This window comes from Pteropus medius, unplaced genomic scaffold, assembly GCF_902729225.1.
Source record: "Pteropus medius unplaced genomic scaffold, Ma_sr-lr_union100, whole genome shotgun sequence".
Taxonomy (NCBI): domain Eukaryota; kingdom Metazoa; phylum Chordata; class Mammalia; order Chiroptera; family Pteropodidae; genus Pteropus; species Pteropus medius.
The window spans coordinates 25,383,254-25,386,980 of record NW_024355205.1 but is presented as its reverse complement, the minus strand read 5'-3'; positions in this window follow the sequence as shown (position 1 = coordinate 25,386,980).

Genomic DNA, 3,727 nt, shown 5'->3' with positions numbered 1-3,727 from the left:
AGATACAAATTCTTGGAAGTTGTGCTAAAAGAGAATGATAATAAACACTCTGTGTGATGAAACAAAACAAAACAAAACAAAACAAAACAAAACAAAACAAACAAAACACACACAGTGCTATGGCAGGACATTTATGAGAAATAAGAATTCAGCTAGTGGTGTTTACTGATCAGAAAAATGTATTTTTGTGCTTAAAATCTGATCTGTGATATTGCCTTAACATATGACATCCAGTAATCCACTATCAAAGCCGATCTACCCACTCAAAAAGAGTCATATGAAAGAAAGAGAGATTAGAGTCTCCGATTTATTTCATTCTTCCCAATGTTATCTTTGGGGGATTAAAGATGACTGATGCCGATACACCGAAACGACCAGTTTAGACCAAGTGATTCTTGAGAGAGAAAAATAACATATATCCAGCTATGCATCTGAACATTGAGAAAATACTGATAAAATTGTGTTTTGAGTTTAAAAATGTTCATTCTGCTATATCTTTTATGCATATTTGAACAGTACAGAAAAGAGGAGAGGTAGGTAGTAAAATGGGACATTCAGAATATCAAATTGGCATTTTCATGAGTATACTTCCTACTTGGAAATGAAATTAAAATAACTAGAAACATACACTTTAGCATTGTTTATTAGAAGGTGTCTAAGTTTTCTTTGCAAAAGAAAAGACACTTTAAAATTCCCACCCTGTTGGTAGGTTACCACAGTGTGTTTCATATGGAAACTGTGTTTTTGACAGAGACACGGTAACTGCAGCACAAGTGTCAACACATAGGGCAACCAAAAACTAGCTTTATAACTGAGAAAAATGACCAGTGTTCAATCTCTTATGTCACTCAGACCCTAGCGAAGTGTCTGGACGAGGTAAGTGTTGCTTCATAAATGTTTGTTAAATTGAATTATATGTAAGTGAAGAAAGTCAAGCCTATTACAGATTGCAAATTGCCCCAGAAAGGAAAAAAAATAAAGCACACCAAAGTGTGGATATTATTATGAATATCTCTGGTTGAATGCTTGAAGAAGATAATTTATACATTCAATGTCCAGTTTTATTTCTAAAACTGAATATATTCATTATTACTTAAATAATCACTTTAAAAAAAATGAGTTTTCTTAGACCAAAGGGCTTCTCTTTTACTTCACAGTGGGGTAAGTTATTAGCAACAAACTCACTTAAATTCCATATTGATAGATTCCCTCCATAAACCATCATCATATGACTTAAGAATTCCATCTAATATTATATTGTCTATTAAAATGATGCATTGGCTGGATGATTTAGTATCAGAAAAAAATGATCTCATTTGAAGAATTGGTATATAGTTTTCATTAGATCATGACGATTAGATAATTTATTGTGTTTTTGCAGGATGCCAAAAACTAAATTTAATGTCAATGTAACTACTTCGACATATGTTAACCAATTTTCCTTGACATGTTTTTTCTTTTCTCTTTCTATCCTAATATTTGCATAGTAAAACCGAGTGAACCAATGCATGTATAATAGGTATGTAGGTCAGTAGCCAACTTAAAGACCAGGTATTTTGTCATTATAAGGATGCTAAATCAAACAACTTGGAAAAAATCTTCTGTTGATAGGACAAACAAGACCTGGGGCCACTCAAACTGAATGATGTTGAAGGAATGACCTTTAAACTAGACACTTTACTTTGTCATTGCAAAACATAATATTTAAATCATTTATTAAAATCACCAAAATACTGGTCTTTAATTTAAAAGGAAGGGTTTAATAAACATTTAGATCTGTTTTAAAAAATACTATGTACTAGATATAGTAAGGTAATTAGTATTAGCAGCCCCCATTATTTTATCGGAAGTTAGCACTTAAACACCATCTATAATTATATATTTTATTTAATTTATATCTATAATCATATGTAAATATTCATATTTATTTGTATAAATTTGATGTATGATATATACCGTAGTAAATATTATGGTCATTACAGCATATAATACACAGTATATGTAATATGTATATTTATATTAGTACATGCTTATATGGTATGTTAAAAATGAAGAATATTACATATTACTTTGATCATATTTGAACACTCAATAGAAAATTAAACTGCTTAGTCTAAGAATCTATGATAACATTTTTTTCAGATTTCTAATATTGAAACTTTCCTGAGTAGCATTTGCACAATTCTTTTTTAACAGTAAAAGCTTACATTACATCAAGAGGTAACAAATGCCTTTTATAAAAAAGAAATTAATGTAAACCACCATTATTGTAATGTTGAAGATTAATATCAGATAAAGAAGTTGAATGTGTACCGTGTTGGAGATTTTTCTGCTTATGGAATTGACAAAGCAGAGCCCTAAAATTAAACTTCTGTAACAGAAAACTCATTTTAGATAGTCATATTATATTACTTACTTCTTTGTATAACATAATGTGTTATGAAGTCTTGTGCTGACCAAAGTAAAAGTGGTTCATAAGTTCTATGAACAGTTAAAATATGAAATACCATGTGTTTGTATGTATGTGTATATATATGTATACACAGACATATACATACATATACATACATATATACATATACATACATATATCTGTGTATATATATGTACCTATGTATGTATATGCATATGTATATATGTGTGTATATATATAAAAATACTGGAGAAGAACAGAACATTAAGTTATATTTTAGCTGAACAGGAGTTGCTTTTTTGTGCTGCTCTATTGCCATCAAGAATTCTGGGAAATTCAACCTCCTAAGAGTTCTTTATTGGGGTCTTAGGACAAGTGAAACAACAAAACATATCCTGGAACTTTTAGATTTGATGTTGGTATCATTTTACAAGGGATTGCAACTTTCATATGCTGGGTTTCACTTCACTGGAAATCAAATAACGCCCCTAGCACAACCTGTATGACAATTTAGAGAAAAAGTAGTACCACACATGTCTTAAATTCACACTACTGCCTTGGATTCCACTATTTAGTAAAGATAGTTGTGAATTATCCTGTTCTCACGTATAAGATCTTTTAAAAGTAGATCTTAAAAATCACTAAATACCAATATGTCTTCTTAATGACTTTTAATTAATTACTAAAAACCTTACCACTAATTGAAAAGCTATTAAATGAAAAAAAATTTTCTTTAGTTTTAAAACATGAATTATACCATTCCCACCCAAAATATCCAAACAATTTTCACAGATGGATGCATATGTCAACCGAATACTGATAATAAGTTTATTAAATTATAAGTAATTTAAACCAAAGAAATACAGTTTATACATAAAATGAAGTGTAGTAAAATTTAAGGTATTCATTCCCTTTTTTTTCTGTACCATGTTCTCTGCAAATTTTTCAGTCTCTTGAGAACTTGTGGTTGTTTTGCATCTAAATGCATTTTAAAATAAAATTTACCACAGGAAAACATCTCTAGGGAAAAATGAAGTCTAAATATTGAAGTCTTGGAAAATTGTGGAAAAGCAAAATATACACACTAGCCCAAAGCCATAACATATGCTACTCTTTTATCTTTCTCATTTTATATAAGTACACAAAACAAAAAAGGTTTTGGTTTCATTCAAACAAAAGGGACAGTTCAAGTTTGTTTCATAAATATTCTCTGAAAGAAAACCTTTGTGTTGAATAAACTGGTGAGTGTTCTTTTTCTGGCAATAACAATATCAAAATATTGCTATTATATAGTATTTCTTTGGTGAGGTTTGA